At 30.4% G+C, this 20,306-nt stretch overlaps 1 long non-coding RNA gene across 5 annotated transcripts; it reads left to right on the forward strand.

The window, feature by feature from the left end:
* The first annotated feature begins 13,099 nt into the window (after window positions 1-13,099).
* Window positions 13,100-19,400, forward strand: LOC148579589 (uncharacterized). 5 transcript variants are annotated; one of them, XR_015907080.1, is made up of 9 exons: window positions 13,100-13,554; window positions 13,700-13,775; window positions 15,084-15,129; window positions 15,516-15,590; window positions 15,825-15,889; window positions 16,062-16,193; window positions 16,740-17,008; window positions 17,726-17,856; window positions 18,852-19,400. It is a non-coding gene; the product is annotated as an uncharacterized LOC148579589 (long non-coding RNA). The 5 variants fall into 5 exon arrangements; XR_015907078.1 differs by having other exon boundaries at window positions 13,106-13,554; window positions 15,825-15,942; window positions 16,585-17,008; XR_015907077.1 differs by having other exon boundaries at window positions 13,106-13,554; window positions 15,825-15,942.
* Window positions 19,401-20,306: the final 906 nt, after the last annotated feature.

Here is a 20,306-nt window from a genome sequence, read left to right on the forward strand (position 1 = left end):
CACTTGCCAACTGAACCCATTTGTTAATTTCACCACGATGAAAATTAATTAATTCATTACTCTCGCGCAACGCAGCTGATGTCTGTTCCTTCAGTTGAGAAATCCTCATTTTTTTATCTTTATATTTTTCCATCTGAAAAAAAAAATAATATGACCTATTAAAATAGTAAACATATGATGAGTAAACCAACTTCTTAACCGAAAAAACAACGAGCAGTTTAAGAAAATGTATTTAAAAAGTTTGTTTCTTAATTTTGTATTTTTTAATTATTGTTTAGATAAAAAAATATTAGATGACCATCAGAATTTTTTTTTTTTGTTATTATTTGTAGTCATCATCCTAATCTCTTTAATCCAGTAAATCTAAAAACATCCTTTAGTTTTTATTTTATTTTAAATATTGATTGCTAACCGATGATAAAAACACTTTAATATTTTTCTTTTAGAATAATAAATATATAATTATAAATGTTATATCTATAAATTTATAGATCATTAAATAAAATAAAAGTATGTTATTATCTCTCTAGAATTACTTAAAAAAAATTACTGCTGGATATAAATGAATGAATTTGTGAAAGGAAGTTTATACCTGTGTCAACCTAAAAGCCACATCACGAGTGGTTTTGTTCCTCAACCTAGCAGCAATGTAAAGACACCGGGCGGAAAATTCCTCACCAGCATACCTGTTATGCATTAATAATGAATCAAAAATAAGTCGTATTACATGTTAACAACCAAAATGGAATACACAGATTTATTTGGACTAATGGATATCATCGTATATCAGAAATCCAGACATTGTTTTCCTTCTGTGCTACAAAATCTATTATAGGACACAGAAAAATAAAATATATATGAAGTTAGTTGTTGATAACTAAGAATCTCCCATATTACAAAATCTATTTCAAGTGCATGTGCTCTAATCTCTCTTTATGTATTCTAGAGCAATATTCTACTTTCCCAAAGTGTGATGGGAGAAGCATATGAAAAAGGACCGTATTAAATTAGCATTCCTATTATGTTTAAGGATCAACAAAACACAATAGAATAGAAATTATATGAACCTTATAAGAGCTAATAACAAGCATAAGCCTAAAGATACCGTGATTGTGAAACAACAATAATAATAAGGAAAAGTATGGGGAGCCAATGGAATATTTGTACAATGTAAACAATAGAGGTTTAAGGAGTATTAGAGATATAACCATTAGTGTTACCTTTTCTCATCAGCGTCTGGGATGGGATGATGAGTGGTATCATGACATGGTATTAAAGCTCTAGATCCGAAAGGTCAAGAATTCGATCCTTGGTGAATCTCAAAATTATCTTAAGCTTTTGGGATGAGATGTTTATTATTCCTAGTACCCGGATGCTTATTCTGAGTATTATGGGTGATGTTCATTTTGTAACTCATATAACCCATTATACACATTGTATAAATAAATCATTGGCTCCCTAACAAGATTCAATAATAATTTTTACCTAAATTATTTTTTATTAAGAATAAATGTAGATGCAACTGTAATTAGTAGTCACTTTAACATATGTCAATCAGAATAAAAATTAATATATTACTACTACAATTAATTATAGTCGCACATTAAATAACTAACAAGCTAAACTAATTTTTATTTTAATTGACATACGCTAAAGTGACTAACTAATTATAATTCTGCCTACCTTTAATATTATGAAAAATAATCTAGATAATAATAATAACTTACATTAGAAGACACTCTTCCAATAACTTCTGTTCATCGTAAGACCACTCTACGGAATATTCTGTTATTTGAGAGGATTCGTTGCTATTCATGGCCACTGTCCTCGAACACCCGGTCATGTTTTCGTCTTCAACGAATTCAGTGTTACTGATCATTGGAACATAGAGAGTAGTACTAGCATTCACACCACTACTAACAAAAATAGGATTACTTAGTATTTCTGCCATCATCCAAATCACTAAAAAATCTCAAATGCAACGATAATAATCTCCTTAACAAAAGAAAGTTAGAGAATAGTTTCTTGGAGAACAAAAAAATAATAGACAGATGAGACTCGGACCTTAATGATTTATATATACATATAGATATATATCTTTTTTAAAAAAGAAAAATATCTTAATTTAAATTTAAATTCATATCATCCTAAATTCTCTAGATATTATTATTGTTATTTCCACTACTCAATCTAATTTTCCCGCGAATTTTTCAAATAATATTGTGATTCATCAGTTCAATTTGAGAGTAAAAAATAATATTGCAACCGAAACTCAAAAGCTTTCGTCCTATAGGATCTCTTGGTTGTTACTGGCTCGAGAAGTAATTGAATAATTGATCAATACATATAATGTAATTAGCATGCGTTGTTTGCTAAAAAAAATTATTCATTTATTTTATTTTAATTTTCGGAATAAAAAAAATATTACCCTATTACAGCAAGAGATTGAATATACTACATGACTAAACACTTATTCTTTTTTAATAAATAGACAAAATAAATTGATTATTTATTAAATATTTAATTTAAGAGTATTTATTTCTTTTATAATTTATGTTGTTGACACTAACATACATATTTCATTGACACTACTGGCAAAATAGGTAAGAAAATTTATTATATATATCTTATTTTAAAAAATTATCTTGATCATATCATATTAATGATAATAATAATAATAAAATATGTATTAATATCTTGTTTATATCATTAATGAGATAAGAATATATTTATGGTATAGTTTAATTTAAATTAATTAAAAATAAAATAAAATCAATATAATTTATTACTATTTATATGATATGTGTATTTAATATGTATTTGATTGTGTTTATGTGAATTTTTGAAATTGTCAAAATTTTAATTTAAATCAGCTGCAAAGATCATTATTATCTATAACTGAATAACAAACTTTTTTTTTTTCATTGGCGGAAGCTCCCCATAAAAAAACGAATTTTTACGAACATACAGTTTAATAATTTTAAAAGTATTAATGTTTAAATAAGTAATGAAAAAAATTTAACTAATAATAAAAAAATGGTTGAAATTATAAATCTTTATTAAATTTTTATTTATTATTTTTTTTTTCTATATACCTGTAATTATTCTTTTATTTATCTTTAATTCGGTCTAATTATTTTATGTTGGTGGTCTTTTCTAATCATTCCAGAGATAAAGATTAAAAAGATAAAAGAAAGAAAGAAAAAAGAAAGTGAAGAAGAAAAAAAAAATATTGATATATAAACTGATAATTCATTTATTGTTTAATTTAAATATTGATATAATCTTATTAAAATTTTATTCGACAGTGACGATGAATAAGTTTTGAGTTAGCATGCAAATCAATCGAAATAGAAACAAAATAGCACTATTCATCTAATAATAATAATAATAATAATAATAATAATAATAAAATATTAAATATGAAATAATAAATTTACCTCTAAAGGAGTAATACTCTTTTATGGAGATTTTTGTGAAGAACGTGAGAGAAGGAGAAGAAGAAAAGAACCTACAAGAGAGAGGAGAACGTACAAAGTAGGAATTTAGAGAAATAACTATTTTATAGAGTGGGTAGGAAGTTAGAAAAATTTCAGTATTTAAAATTTAAATTAATTTTAATCACTAAAATGTTTAACTACAAATTAGGAATGTGTTTTAATTAAAATTTAATTAAATAATATTATTTAAATTTTAAAAACTTATCAAAGGCTAAATTTTGTTGTACAAGTAGCATTTTCTTTAATTTTATAAGTAAGACTAAAAATAAATATGAGAGAGAATAATGAGGACTAGAGATTATACTTTAGTACTCTCAATTTTTTTTTAACAATTGAGAGGATCTACTCTCCTCGCCGTAGTAGTAGTAGTTATTATTATTATTATTTGTTCCATAAATTACCTGAAATAGTGATTTGAGTCTGAAGGTAAGATCTAAACTCCTTGTGAGATTGCGTCTGATTTGTGCTGGTGCTGAGGTAATGCCGTTCAAATTTTTAGTCTGGTGTTTAAGTTAGTAAGGGATTTAAATAGGTTTTTAGTATGTTGGGACGTGAATATACCTAGGAGTGTTAGTATATTTATAATATCATAGATAACTATTTTTTTTTGTTAGTGGATAACCGTGTCTTTTATTTTAAAAATTTGTTAGGATTTATCTTTTTAGGTAAAATAAAAATAACAAGAGAAATTTGAAAAGATAGTTACTTATTCAGATAAGTAATCTGAACATTTCCTGTCATGCTCCACCTTTTGTGAAGTTGGATAAGTGAAAGAAGCCACCTTTTTCGGATGGGTCTTTATTCTTAGAACATGTTTTGGGAGATAGCAGAACCTACGCGTGCATTTAAGAAAAAGCTCTTAACTTTTTGAAAAGTTAATTTACAGCTCTCTAAAGAAGTAGAAATATATGATTTCTCCTTCTTGATAAGTCATTCTATCACTTCCCTAAAAAAAACTTATTTCAAAACAAAAAAGATCTGCTTTCATTCTTGGCTTTGTGAAAAATATTTCCTGTTTCTAGAAATACTAGCCCTCCACCACCATTTTCAAGCATGGTTCCATATGTTAGAAGCACTAGCCTTCCACTATTATTTTCACGTAATAATTCATCCGCTGAAAGTATTGATCCTCCACCATTATTTAAAATAATATTTCATCTGAACCACTTATTGTATATATTCCTTCTATTTTATCACTCTATTTTTATTATTAAATTTATATTTAACATTATGTGTGACATAAAATCTCAATTTTAATTTTATTTTTTTTACATGTGATTTTATTTTTATAACTTGCTATTATTTTTATAGTTAGTTATAATAAGTTCTTGACTCTAATAAAGGAGGAGGCTAATAGGAGTAAAAATAAAAAATAATTTCTTTGGTATTGCCATCAAAATTATTGTGAATTAAAATTTTATTATTATTCACCACATACAAGAACACCGTTATCGGTGAAAGTGAGGTAGAAGAACCAATTTCTAATGATATTACGTGGCAAGAACTAATTGTCTAAAAAATGAAACTAATAAGAGAGTAGATAAAAATTCAATTACCTAAATTAGTGATTAGATTATGTAAAATCAACATTCAATATTGAAAAGTATTTGTTATCATTATTACTTTAATTTTTATTTTTTTGTGTAAAAAAAATTGTATTTTTTGAATTATTTATCTAAACGCTACAATTTTAAAATAAGTACTTCTATAACTAAAAATTCAATCACAAAATAACTTATTTATAAGCTGCTATTAATAAAAGTCCTTATACTTTAAATTTTTTTTTAAAAGAGTTTATTTAAGTTATTTACCCAAATTGAACATTAACGAGTCTGATTGTATTTGGGTAGGATATGAACATTATTATTATTATTATTATTATTATTATTATTATTTATAATGTTTGAATTAAGATAGGAGTAAAATCTAAGATTATTATCATACGAGAAAACGACAAAATATAATGTCAACGCCTAAAATATGAGCAACTGATTGGAAATTGTAGAGTAAAACCCGATTTTGAAAGACATCTTGCTGTCAACACTTGCTGATTTTACAAATGAAAACTCTCAGCATTTTTTAAATTTCCGTCTGAAGTGCTGATGGGTGTTAATTAATTGTCAGTGGCAAGTGAATTTTCGCGATTGTCAAAATCTTGACTGCTACAATCATTGGAGGGGGAGCATTGGTGGTGCAGGCAAAGCAAGAGGTAGCAATTGAGCATACATGTTCTGTAACACAAGACATATTTCATACATTCAGTATTGGAGTGAGTAATGAAATGGCCAAACGATATGGGAAGGCAAAGTCGATCATATTGGTACCTCTTTGTAGAGGTTATCCTTCTTTGACAAGGCAATGGACTGCTTAGAAGCTCATGCTTTTCAATCTGCATAAATATATAACAATATTACAATTATCTATCAGAAAATAATTATAATGAAAACAAATGTGGATCACCTTCTGCGCGAGGCCTATTTGATCAAAGTTATCATGCAAATCATTTGACTAGCGCAACCTATCATAATCTTCCTCCTCAACATATGTCTCATTCAAGCCTTCATTAACTGCAGAGACATTGTTGCAACTTTGACAGCAATAACATCTTTGAACTGCATGTGATCCGATGCTTCAGGCGAATGGTTCATGATGGTGGTTGCAGCATTATCGAACTCATCATATTGGATATACAAATAAGCCAGTTCCTTCCGATCGATACGTGTGCTCAGGAAGGCATTTTGGTCATGTTAGAGATAGGGGATAGAATGATAATTTTATCATATTCAAAAATCTAAATACTAGAAGAATTATGCTATGCTGATTTTGGACATTAAGAATACCAAGAGCTTGTCTTAAAAACAGTGATGCAGAAATGGCAATAGCTCACAAGACCCATTAGATTAAGTCAGGATACCAAGAAGCCCAATAATACTTTTCAAATTTAGTGGGAGGCATAATTTATCATTAAAATTCTAATTTTGTATGGCTTTGTTTTAGTTTGTTTTGCGGTTAAAGTTTCTTAGAAGATTTGTTTTAATTTTGATTTGCTTAGTAGTATTTTTAGGAATTTTAAATTTAAATCAAATATGATCTAATCCATTAAGATTAAATCTGATTTAAATTAGTTATCATATTTTTAAAAATTTTAAATTTTAAATCAAATTTGATTTAATTCATTAAGATCAAATCTTATTTAAATTTTAAAATCTTATTTTATCTTTTTGTTAGTTTTTAAGGGCCTATTTAAACAGCTTTGGTGAAACCATTTAGAACAATTTTGATGAATAAAATTTTTTTAGTGCTTTATGCACGTTTTTTTTATTAGTGTGATTAAGTGAAGTGAGTGATTTACTTTGCTTGTTGCATAGAGAAGATTGAGTGATTCAATTTTCGTTCCTCTGATCTAGGTTATCAAGGACAGTAGAAAAATCCTTCTAGTGACCTATGTTGCTAAGAACAAATTTTTTAGGAGTCTAGTAAGAAAACCTTCCAATAACCTAAATTTTGAACAAATTTTTTAGAGGTCTAATAGAAAAATCCTTCCAGTGACCTAAATTATTAAGAACAAATTTATTAGAGTTCTAATAGAAAAAAAACTTCTTATCTATCCTTTTAAATTCTTATCACGAATGCTCATCGAAGCAACCTCTATTTTGGTAATATTCACTAACTTCTTCGAAGTCATCCACCTATGAAATTCACAAGAACAATCAACATATTAAGCATAGGAAATACAATAAACTCACTAACAGAACTCAAACGAATATCATTTTCCCATTACAATATGAAAGCTCATTATTATCAACTTTCCAAACTGAGCCGTTAAAATATTGACAGAAAACAACATACTACCTGAACAATAATGTCGAATCCATATATTTGGGCCAAACGGAACTTCTCTGCATCAACACATGCAAAGCAAACTTCTTTCCATGTTTTGGCGCTGTTAATATAGTTATTTTCTGTGTTTATAAAATGTATTTCATGTTGGAAATTTCTTTTGGGTGAAGAGTGAGCCTGATTTTTTTTATACGAAAATTATTGTTATATTATTCTCGGTTAAGAAGAAGTAGTGTGTTTTAATTTAGTACGGAGATAATCATAAATTAGATGGTCTGATTTGTGTTTTAAAAAATAAAAAAAATTAAAATCCACAGATCTGATAGTAGGTTCTGTGTAAGTTCACAAATTAGAAGATTAAATTTGTGTAAGTTCACAAATCGAAAGATTGATTTTGTTTTAAAAATAAAAAAAGGGTTAAATTTCACATATTGAAAGATCAGATTTGTTATCTCCATATAAAAAAAACACACCAATTTTTATACATTATTAAAAAATACTAATATACATCCAATATCAAAATTAAAAAACAGAAAAATAAAGATTATAACTAAATTTTAAAAAAACGTGCATTATACATGATATTTTTATTTTTTTAATATTTTTTTATTGTAAAACAAATAATGTTTATTCTTCACCTTATTTCTCTTTGCACTATAGTATTACTCTTCTATGTTATAATAAATGTGTTATATTTTCTTGTGTTTTTAATATATTTTATATTTTTTATTGTCATATACTCCTTTATATGAATTAATGTGTTATATTTCTTGTATATACAACTTGTAGACTACACACTAGGGGTGCACAAAACCAGCCCGTCCCAAAGATTCGGTTCGGTCCCGAACACTTTAGGGACTAATTTGGTGTGATTTTATCGGGTTTAGTGCCGGGTAAGGGTCTCAAAAATAGACCCAGTCATTATTTCGGGTCGGATCTGGGCCATAGCTCGGGTCACCTGAAGTCGGCCCGGTGGCCCGGTCATCATACACAATTAATATTTTGTGTTATTAGTGATGGATCATGACTATTCTTATGTGGAATTTAAGTATTGTAAATCTTAATATTTTGTGTTATTAGTCATTATAAGACTATAAGTTAATGTTTTATGTTTAGAATGCATAAGACTTTAGACTAATGCATAATATTGTGTTATTTGTATTGATTTAAATATTTGGTATTATTAGAGAATATTGGTATTGATTGTGGTTATACTTTAGTATTGATTGTGGTTATACTTTAATTTTGAAGTAGGGTTGGTTCTTGTTATATTTTTCTAAGTGAATTTTACCATGTTAAATAATGGTTGGAGTCTTGGAAATTTGGATATTTTTACATGCTAGTTTATAAGAAGGTATCAACGTAATGTAATATTAACGACATGGTTTTCACCCGGTATAATTGTAGCCCAAAAATATATTGGTTTCATCGGGTCTAGGGTCGAGTTCGGGTCTAATAAATAGACCCGGTGTATATTTCGCGCCGGATCTAGGTCACATCAAACCCGGTTTCACCCGACCCATGTGCACCCCTACTACACATTTAAAGGAGTTTGTTCTTTCTACGAGTGCCTACTGAATTGAATATGAAACCACATGCACGATACATAGATAAAGTAAGAATTTAAAATCCTTATTATATATAAATAGTAATTTTTTTTATTAGTTCTAGCTATTTTTCATGAAAAATAACGTAGTTATCATTACAATCTTAAGAAATAATTCTGTTAATGCAATTGAAATATATATAATGATATGATGTATGTTTCTATATTACTTTTTACTTTTCTTCATATGTTTGTCTCATATATTAGATTTTTTTGAAAAAATTTCAATTCTTAATTTGTCTCATAACATTGTACAACAAAACAAAAATTATGATACACTAACTAAGACATCTTGCCTTCTTAATGATTAGCAGTTAATCTTAAATAATATAATTTGTTATAAGCAATTGATTATAAAACAATGACACAAGTCAAAATAAATAGATAGCATCATTGTAAAAGAATAATAATAAAAGAAGGAAAAAGGTTAGTTATAGGTTAATTTTCGATCTTTAACAGGTCTTTTAATTCAAATAATATTATTTAATTAAATTTTAAAATACATTCCTATTTTATAGATAAATATATTGATAATTAATATTAATTTAAATTTTAAATATTAGAATTTTTCTAATTTCTTACCCATTTTATAAAATAATTACTTTATCATTTTCTCTCTCGTATGTAGTGTTGTCAGAATCGGACTGAACCGTTCGATCGAATCGAAAAACCGATTTGACGTGAGTTTTTTAACCGGATAAAGAATCAAACCGAAATGACTCGGTTTGAACCGGTCGGATTTGATAAGAACCGATGAATAGGTGGATTTCATTTAACCCAGACCGGTTCGAACTTTTTTTTTTTCCTGCACTTGAAACGACATCGTTTCTAATTAAAAAAAAAAAAAACTAAAGCTGCTGAAACCTGAACTAAAAGTGAAACCCTAGCCTCCATCGTCAATCATCCCCTTTCCCTGTTTCCTTCCCAAACCTTTTGGCCATGAGAGACCATCATGAGAGCTGAGAGATAGAGAGTCTAAGTCTCTGAGACATTGAGTGTGAGAAAGAGGGAGACCCGTTCAGCCAGCGTGGCAGCGCCATTTCACCTAGCTCACCGTCGTCGCTGGAGGCAACCACACCAGTGCGCCACTCACCACAGCCAAGAAGCACCTTCATCGAAGATTCAAGTCGCCTCCTGCTATTACTACTACTCGTCGCCTACTGCCTCCTGCTCGTCAGTCGTCACCTCCAGTCTCCCTCTTCTCTGCTCGTCCCTCCATCCCTCCAAGTATGTATTTTTAATTTTTTATTTTTTGAAGTTATTCAGGATATTAAATTTTCAATAATTTAGTACTGATAGTTAGAATTAATTTATTAATGATATTGATTATGTATGTTGGTTTCTGTTTGATTTCTGTTAGAATTTAGATTGTTGATTATTCAATTTTTTGTAACATATTGTTGTTATATATGCCAGATGAGAACATGAATACTTCCACATATGTTTTTCTGTTTAATCTCTCTTGTTTGTTGATTTATTTTTTATTTCTGTTCAGTTTGTTGATTATCCATTGTTGTTAGATTGTTGATTGTTGATTATTTGTTATAGTGTTATTTATGTTGGTTGCTATTGTATATTATTCTTAGTAGTTAGTGGATTTATTTTTTTCAATACTTGCTTTGGAAGATTATGTTTATGACATGGAGAAAGCCTTAATCGGTTCTATCTTCTAAGCTTTATCCTGCGGATAAGGAGCTGGTAAATTCTGCAATTGATAAGGCTAAAACTCTGCTTGATGATGGTAACAAGGAGAAGAAAGAAACTGATGTGTTTGTGGAGTATCTTACTGAAGGTCTGAAGCTAAGCTTGTCTTTGAGCCCATTATAGCTAAGACTGGTTAGTTTTGTTTAGATCTTTCCTTTGTTGAACTTTTAATTTTGCTTGTGATGCAAATCTTTGTGACAGAAATTATCTAAAGGAGATTGGTCATTGAGAGTTGAAATTTGAATTTCGTGGACAGATCTTGTGAACTTTGAATGTGGTAAATGCTAATTCAATATCACAATTTGGTGTTGTTTATGTTCATTGAGTACTCTTTGATAGTGGGATTATGGGGGTGTGATGATATCATCTGCTTTTCAAGTGAGAAAGCCAAAAGAAAAGAAAGTGAATTGACTGACGTCGGATTTTCTACCAGTAAAGAAATTCATAGAAACGGTTGCATTATAGATATAGTTTCTAAACCGGCAAAAATTCCTTCGTGCAAACGTGTTGGGTGTCACAAGTAACAAACCCCTTTAAAAATTGTTAACCGAGTATTCAAACCTCGGGTCGTCTTCTCAAGGAACTGTGAGGAAGTGTGTTCTTATTATTGGCTATAAAGGTTGTAATCGGGGTTTAGAAGGTGAGAAGCAAGTAATTTAAATGACGAGTGAATTAAATGGTAAGTAAAAATAAATAATAACTGTAAAACAACTTTTAGCAAGATAAGGGAAATTAGAAGTCCAACTTAGTTACCCTTCTCAACAATAATGAAAGTTGTATCTTAATTCCACTTGGTCAACCTTTACCGGAGCAAAGGAAAGTCAAGGGACTAATTAAATTGACCTTTGAATCCTAATTATTTCCTAAGAAAAGGTTGGGATTATTTAAGTTCAACTTAATTAGCAAGATAACGATTATCAATTATGTTGAGTTTAATAACTGTTGAGTTACTGAATTCTTAACCAAAACCAAAAAGGGAGAAAAGTAAATTGCTGAAATAATAAAAGTGTCCTTAGATGGGAAGCAATGGCAACTTAAATCAAAGAGAACAATCATAAACTGAAAATATCTTAAATTATCATTAATTCAATTAGAAATCTGTAACATGGAATAATTCATAAATTATAATAATCAATTCAAATGTTGGAATAAATAAATAAAAGTAAAACTAAAAAAACATTAAACCTGGATCCAGAGTTACTCTTAAAACAAGAAGAAATCCTAAATCCTAAAAGAGAGAGAGAGAAGATCTCCCTCTCAACTAAATCTAAATCATTGAAAGGTGAAAATATGCGAGCTCTGTTTGAATGGAAGCATTCCCACACTTTATAACCTCTGGTCTATGCTGTCTGTACTTGGATCTGGGCCAAAAAGGGCTTCAGAATTCGCTGGGGGCGTATTCTGTAATTTCTGGTGCGTGGCCTCTGTCACGCGTCCGCGTGGGTCACGCGGTCGCGTCAGTCATGCGACCGCGTCATGTGTATTCTGCTTAAGGCGCGCGGTCGCGTCAGTCATGCGGCCGCGTCGCTGCTGATTTGTGCTTGGCACGCGATCGCGTCATCATGCGATCGCGTGGATACCAGTTTCTTTAAAGCTCCGTTTTGCTTCCTCCTTCCATTCTAATATGTTTCCTTTTTCATCCTTTAAGTCATTCTGCCTTTAGAAAATCTGAAACTACTCAACACACTAATCACGGCGTCGAATGGAAATAAAGGTAATTAAAATAATTAATTTTTAAAGCTTAGAAAACATGTTTTTTCATTATATGACATAATAAGGAAGGGAAAGTAAAACTATGCAATTAATGTGAATAAGTAGATGAAGAGTTGAATAAATCACTCTAATTAAGCACAAAAGAACTCATGAAATATGGGTTTATCATTGACATCATTGACTTTGAATCTATGTTATTGAATCAATGCCATTGCTTTGTTTATTGCAGTTGTAGATTTGATACTGTGGAGACAGAAGAATATTAGTTTAACTGTTAATTTTTAAGTTTTTAGTTATTTTATATATTTTACTTATGTGAGACCGGGTTAATCGGTTCAACCAGTAATCCACTGGTTGAACTAATGACCCAATGATCCAGTAGTCTGATCGATTCGATCATCGGTTCGGTTCTGACAATTATGCTCGTATGTGCTTCTCTCTCTCCTACGTTCTTCTCCTTCTCATGTTCTTTATAAAAAATTCAATTCAAGAATGTTCACTACTAAAAAATTAGTTATTACAGACGGATATTTTCAATAAATTTTATCCTATAAAAATACAGACGAAATTTTAGAAAAAATTTTTATTAAAAAATAAAAAAATAAATTAACATAAATTACGGACAAAAAAAATTTATTGATAATTCTATAAAAAAATTATTTTTTTTCGTAAAAAATAATTACAAAAATTAAATGAACAAAAATAATTTAAAATTTTCGTTCGAAAATAATAAGTTAAACCTACAGTTGCCCGAGATAAACCTAACATTCTTCATCCTTCTTCTCCGTCAACGAGCTACTTTTTCTTCTCCTTTCCTCACCCGCAGCGCCACCGCCGGCCACCCTAACCGCCGCAGTTACCTTCTCCGTCTTCTCCTCTTTTTTAAACACTGAACCAGTAGAACACAGCCCCTGTCTCTCTCGTTCTTTCTCGTTCGCAGAAAGCTCAAGCTCCTCCACTGCCACGCCTCTCTCTCCTTTTATCCCCCTCAGTTCTGGCTCGCATACCTTCGCGCAAGCCCTAGCTCCGTGGCGACCAAAATCGGTTCCACCGTCAGCCGCGGTTCCACCTCTCTCTTTCCCCCTGTTCGAACCGATAGGGTGCGTGAACTAGGGTTTTGGTTTTGTGGCAGTGGTTGTTCATCTGAGAGCCACTGGCGATGCTCCTATTCTCAAGCAATCTAAATTCAAGGTAATCTTCGTAATGGCAGCATTATATTTTTCTTTGGGTAGAGAAAAGACTTTTGTGTTCAAATGTGCAAGTTCGGTTTCTGGGGATTTTTCTATTGTGTTCGAAGTTTGAAAGCGTGTGTTTGTTTCTTTTGATTTTTGTTTAGGGATGAAGAGGTCCAGAGATGATGTTTACATGAGTTCTCAGCTCAAACGGCCTATGGTATCTTCTAGAGGAGAACCGTAAGTTCAATTTGCTTTTTGGCTTGTCTTGTTTCATGGCTTTCTTTTTTATTTTTTTTATTTTGGTGCGATGGGGTACATTTTTACTTGATGAAGCAGTTGAATCTTAATTGTTTTTGTTATAGAACTATTTAGTCTCTTCTGGAGGTTCAATTTTATTGCTTTTACTTTTACAAATTTGCCAAACCAAACCTGTCGGTGATCCAAGCTAAGAAATTAAACTTGTTTCCATTAATGTCTTTACTTTGAATTGACTAACTTAAAGAATGCTTGAATGCAAATATAGAATCAAAGACTCATTAGTTATGAACAACTGAACTGATGAAAATGGGAATTGCTGAAACTGGTGATGAAGTAAACTTAATTTATAACATGAACTCATTATACTATTTTATATTCATTAATTACTGGTAGCTTCCCCCATTAAGTTTGAGCTATTTTATACAAAAACTGGTTGATCAAAGAGAGATGATATTTCTATTTTATACAAAAACTGGTTGAGATATCTCTCTCTCTATATATAATCATCCATCGTCCAAATCTATATATAATAAGTCTCCTTGATCAAAATGTGAATTGGAGTGATGAAATAAATTAAAAGAGGTAAGTCCCACACTATGGTCATTCCCATACTTCTCTCATTAATGCCTGTCATCCTGATACACTCTGTCAGTTCAAAAGAAAAGAAAAGAAAAGCATATACCTTATTACTAGCAAAATGGACCAACCTCTTAAAGGAAACTCAAACTGTCACACTGGGGTTCATACTTCATTTAGACTTTTGACCATATTTTCCAAGGGAAATCATTTCTTTAATTTTAACAAAAAAAATTACTAGATCTGAAATCAATCAACCTATCAAAATTCGGATATATTATTCCTAAATTCAGTAAATAGTTTACTCAAAGAAATTTCACAATGTCAAAAGACTCAAATAAGTATTCTTATTAGTTATTTTGCAATAATCAATCTGTTTCAAATAAGTTTTTTTCCCCTTGAGTTGCAGAGGAAGGGAGCTGGTTCCACATCAGAGAAACCACTTGATGCAATTGAATATGAAAGCATAGATTATTATTTCTCCATAAACCTTTTTTTTTTATCTATATCTCCTTCTCTATTATATTTTATAATATAGTTTCTGCATTATTGAAGCTATGTTAACTTCTTTTACATTTATTTTTTTTCTATATTACTTTTGCTATCAGATTATTAAAATATATTTCATCAATTATTATGTTATACTATATAAATTATAAAGTTCTCTTTTTGTATGTGTGTTTTTACTATTTGAGCTCTTCAATTTAATAGGGACTATTCATGGATTGTGGTGGTGTTGGAGGCAATCTAAGCTCTGGTGAGTTTTTACCAATTCTTATTTCTTTGAAAAAAAATAATGTTGAAGTGCAGTTTCATGTTATAATAATTTTTTAAAATGGGGATTGATAAATAAGTAGCTGAAATTTGTTTGTAGTATTCTTTTTACACTTGAAGCTATTACTCAGTGCTGACACATTGTAATTATTAGAGTTTCCAGTTTTATTTGCAGTTGTGTAAGGCAGATATCCAAATCTTGTGAACGTGATTTTTGCTCGGTCATAAAGGACACTGCTTTGATTTTTAGACCAAGTTGTTCATGGATACCATTGATTGTTCTAAATTTTAATGATTTTTAGACCAAGTTTTAATGCTCGGTCATAAAGGACTTTGCTTCTGACTCTTGTTTCTCAAATACTTTCATAGAACATGGAAGCACGTGCAGCGGCTAATCATCGTATTGCAAGAATCACCTCTCATCTTCAGTCACCCAATTTCAAGGTTTGTTCCTCACGCTCTTCCTACTTCAAATTTCATATCTTTTGTTGCAAAGGGTACTTCATAGTTAATATAACTTTACATAGCTATAAGAAGCTTCAATGATCAGTATTTAATGAACCAATACTATATAACCTGAAAATTTTCTAAATTTGGGTTCCTTGCATAAACTTGAGCTTCTATTATTGCCAAAGATTAGTGCTTGATCATGTGATGTGTTCAATTTTGTGATGACAGGATGGTGGTGATGTTCCTGTTGAGAGGGATGAGTGCAGGCAAAAAGAGGGGCACCGGGATTCAAGGTAGCAATCTTGGGGGCTGCTGGTGCAATTGGCCAATCCCTATCTTTGCTGATGTATAATAGTTATTTTCCTTCTTGTTTATTTGAATTATTTGTTTGTCTTGTTATAATGTCAGTATTTCGGTTGCATTTCTGCTCATTTTAAAAGTACATATATTTTTATTGTAATACAGGGGCGCATTCTTACTGTTGCTGGGGTGACTATAGCTATATACTCTGCACCTTTTATTGGCCTTTTAATTTTAGTTGCTCTAGCTGTTTGGCCGGACTGGCTGGTTGTTGCCACTTGTGAAACATTAAGAAAGGTTATCCTCTGCAACTTTGAAGTATTTTTCATTACTTTAAGAGCAGAAATAAGAGTTGGAAATGCTTTGTTTCTTAAATTCAAAATAATAACATTATTCCAAATATGTGGACTTGCAAAATAATAACTATTTTATAACATTTACAAAGCAGGTATTTAAGTTACTTTTAACTAAATTTGCTGCTGAAATTTTCAATATGGCAAACATTCCAAATTATATATATATTTGAGTTCTGCTAACTGAGCTTTGGAGTGAAAGTTTTGATACTTAATTGTATCCCTGTAATCCATGAGACTAACTTGAAAGTAAATAAACTATTTGATAAACCATTGAAGTCTCCAAACTTTTCAGCTTGAACTCCTATGTTAAAATTTTTTGAATGAACCTGCAGGTTTTCAGCTTTGCCATCCAGTTTGCAGTTCTATGTACTGTATTTCTTAGTGTTTTAAGCTTTTAGCTCAATCTGAAACATACCCATTATTTGATTTTTTTTCATTAGTTTCCAAAAAATTCAACCGTTTTCTTTACGAAACCCTTTTTTCCCAGTCTCATTAGCGGTTACCAACCCCCAAAAAAGAAAAAAAGAAAGTTGCTGAAGTTGCAGTGATTTGAAGAAGGGTTATCAATCATAGATGGATAGTAGCAGTGGAATTGAGAGCAATGGGTGTGTGCCACTTTCAGGGGTTGTTGCAGATTGTGTGAAACGGTGGTTCAGAGACATTCTGAAAGAAGCTAAAGCTGGGGACATAAACATGCAGGTCTTGGTAGGTCAGATGTATTACAGTGGTTATGGTGTTCCCAGAGATGACCAGAAGGTGTGTTCTTTCTTTTATTTTGGTTATGGTTATTAGTTATTACAAATTAATAATGCTTTTCAATCAATTTTCATTGCATTGGAGTTTCTTGAGCTTGTTAAGAGTTTGAGGTTCTGTTGTATTATACTATTTGAGAATGTCCATGTTAATTGACAATAGAATCTTCAGGTGGTGACTATGAAAAATTGAAGAAAAATATTAGCATTCTCTATTGGTCTTAATTTTAGTAATGAGATCAATTTTGATGCTGATAATGCATATACACTATTAGGCAATCAAATCTTGTATGTTATATAACTTTCAAGATAGTGGGGATAAGACTTAAGAGTCAAATAATTTCAATGACCAAGTTATATATGAATAGATGACTGTCTATTTAGTTAGGTATGCACAATTAGATGCACTTAAATGGATGCTTCATGTGGAGTTGTGGACACATCTATAATAGCAGCATAGAATGCTTTATCATGGATGCAAATCTAATATCCATGCTAATAACAATGCCAGATTTTTCTGTTGAAGACTACTTCACAGCAAAATAAACAAGAGTTTACCAGAAGCAAAAAATTTGTCAATTATCAGAAAATGGAGTAAGAAGTGATTGAACAAATCTAAACACTTAAAGTAGATAACATTGTTGTTTCATAAGACTTTATTACACCTCTGAACTTTCTTATTCTGACCTTATTGGTGCTGATAACATTGTTCCCGATGCAGGGATCTGTTTCAGTTAGTATGTCTCTCTTTCATTCGCGCCTATGTTTTGTTTGTTCCCATCTGACTTCAGGTCAGAAAGATGTCTCGTCTGTCCTTGATTCAGATCAACCCTAGACAATCCCATCTCATGAGTAAGTCTTATTTCATGCTGAAAGTAATTTGATACCGTCACTTTGAACTTCCAAAAAGCAAGAGACTATCACAAAATGTATGATTGACTAGAGGATTTTATGAATTGGATTGTATGACAAAAGAATCACCATAATATAAGATTTAGTTATGTAACTCTGCCTATATATTATATAAATGGAGTCATCATGTTTCATAAAACTTGCTATATGTCCTATAATCCATGCAAGTAAAGTCTAATTTGAATCCTGTATAAAAAATTAACAAGTGCGAGTTAAAGGAAATAAATGTTAAGGAACAAATGTTAAGTAACAAATCTTGCCAGTAGAGAATGTAAATTATATATTGAGTAGTGTGAATATGCATCCTCATAGGTTAGTTACTAGTAGCTAGCAAACCATCCGTTTATGCTTATTAAGTTATCTTGGTGACGGAAATGTTTTTGGCCTTATGTGTATAATGTTATAGGACACATGTAATGAGCCAAAGTCAAATAGACAACTGATATTTTATTAGAACTTGATGCATGTATATAAGTATATTGGAAGATCGGAGATATTATGAGTATTACCCAATTTTTAAAGTTTGTCGGTTATTATATATAGTCATTCAGCAATTGATATAGATTTAATTATAATTCATGGGTTTGATTCTATTCAATTAAAGAAGAGATGCATGCAGATGTGACCCTGTGGTCCTTCAAGTCGAGGTGTCATATCCTAAGAAACCAATGTAGTTTATTTGGATAAGCTACTTGAAAAGAATGTGGTGTTAAATGGCTTGAAGCATTTGTTTTGTACCACACTTATCGTATAAGCTGACCCTTCTCTGATTTAAAAGTAGTACTAAGATGACTTTCATAATTAAGAGGAGTAATAATGCTGTTTATCAAAGCATTTTTTCCCAAAAGAAAGCAACATAATTTGCTTGTGATGAAGAGGAGTACACATAATTTGCTTCACTGTCTCTCTTAAAATGTTCTGGTTTGTTTCTGAAGAAGGCTCTGAATGCAAGTATAAATAGCGCAACTGCTGCTAGTGTTGAAATGGCAGATATTACCACTACTGATGATGCAGTTAGGCCTGATTGATCTCTGCTGGAAGCATCATCACGGTTGCAGTGATCAAGAGGGCTTCCACAAAGCTGATGGTTCCCTTCAAATGCCTCGTCCGGCCAATGAGAGAATTTCCTGTCCAATTTTTCTTGAAGGTTGTTGTAGGAGAGATCAAGCACTCCCAAGCTGCTCATGTCACCAACTTGTGGAGGGACTTCTCCAGTGAGTTGATTGTGAGAAAGATCAAGTGCTTCTAATTTCAATAGATTCCCAAGAGAACCTGAGATTTCACATGAGAGATTGTTGTAACTGAGGTCTAAACTGATATGGAGATTTTTGGCATTTTCCAATTTCTGTTTTAGTGTGGAGAATAACACAGCTTTTAGTATGGTTGATAGTTTTAGTATGGTTGAAAAATATATTGAGGATTATACTTGATGTATCAATACATTTTCTTTATGCTTTGAATTATATTGACTTGCTTGTTTATTATGGTACTTTTCTTTTAGTTTGATAATATGATAAATTTGTTTATTTTTTGAAATATTATAAATACTTGAATATAAGTTAGAAGAAAATTTGTATTCATTAAATTTATATTTATTTTGTATGAAAACAAGTTTATTTTGCAATGAAAAAATTTTAAAAAAAATTTATTTTACCTTATTGACAGATTTACAAACGAATTTTCTGTCTGTATTTAGAGTGTGTGATGATTTTCCAAAGTTCAAATTACAGACGAAAAATCTGTTGGAAAATCTGTTGCCAATTACCGACGGAAAATTCGTCGAAAACTGGTAAAAATCTGTCGATAATTTTCCGAAGGAAAAAAATCCGTCGGTAAATAAAGACTAAAATCTGTAACCAAATTCGGTAATTTCGTCGTTAATAAAAAATCCGTCTGTAATAAAGATTATATTTGTTCGTAAATCTGTCTGTATTAATCCATTTTCTAGAATACATTTTCTAGTTGTGTTACTCGTCTGCAGTTAAATTTACTACTTTATATTTAATATTTTATTATTTTTATACTTCTTTTCAAGTTCATAAATTCTATTTTAAATCCGAAAAGATTTCATAGTATCTATCTAATATCATCCGATTGATTGATTATTTATTAGTTATATTTTTTTCATTTTTAATATTTTCACGTTTTGAAGTACGGAAATAAAAGTATATGCGAATGACTTAATCATTTAGTCCTCTAAATATTTAGTTTGCGATTTGGTTATAAATGATTCACAATAAAAAAAGTAATGATTATGCAAAAGAAAAAAAATTGTTGCGAAAATAAAAATTAATTTTTTTTATATCTTATTCGATAAAAGCACATATAATATTTCTTATTTTATTATTATTAGTTGGAGATTTTCTTTACTTATTTGAACATTAATATTT

The sequence above is a fragment of the Arachis ipaensis genome, chromosome B10, assembly GCF_059453495.1.
Source record: "Arachis ipaensis isolate K30076 ecotype BB chromosome B10, ASM5945349v1, whole genome shotgun sequence".
In the NCBI taxonomy this organism is placed as follows: domain Eukaryota; kingdom Viridiplantae; phylum Streptophyta; class Magnoliopsida; order Fabales; family Fabaceae; genus Arachis; species Arachis ipaensis.